Source organism: Wasmannia auropunctata, unplaced genomic scaffold (assembly GCF_000956235.1).
Source record: "Wasmannia auropunctata unplaced genomic scaffold, wasmannia.A_1.0 LD336060.1, whole genome shotgun sequence".
Lineage (NCBI taxonomy): Eukaryota > Metazoa > Arthropoda > Insecta > Hymenoptera > Formicidae > Wasmannia > Wasmannia auropunctata.
In genome coordinates, this window is record NW_012026830.1 from 2742974 (window position 1) to 2743306 (window position 333).

Below are 333 nucleotides of genomic sequence, written 5' to 3' on the forward strand. Positions count from 1 at the left end.
CTTGCCAGCCCGCTCAGAGATGTGTATAAGAGACAGCTAATATGGCTATTCAATGTAACCGATCCAGGATTACGATTGATTAGGTGGCGATTAAAACTAGAAGAATACGATTACGAAATCGTACACAAAGCCGGAAAAGGTAACACAAACGCGGACGCGCTGAGTAGAAATCCGATACTCGGAGACTCGACGGTGAGCGTTATCACACGCGAAGAAGAAGAGACAACGAAAGAATACACCGCGGACGAAAAGCGGCAGATACTCTTTGAATATCATGACTCACCGATAGGAGGACATCAAGGAGTAGCGAGAACACTAAATCGAATTCGATTA

General features: G+C 45.0%; 1 protein-coding gene across 1 annotated transcript in view; it reads right to left on the reverse strand.

Moving 5' to 3' along the window:
• The window catches only part of LOC105450634, a 6625-nt gene that overhangs the window by 5175 nt on the left and 1117 nt on the right, over positions 1–333 (reverse strand). The gene's annotated exons all lie outside the window — the stretch shown is intronic.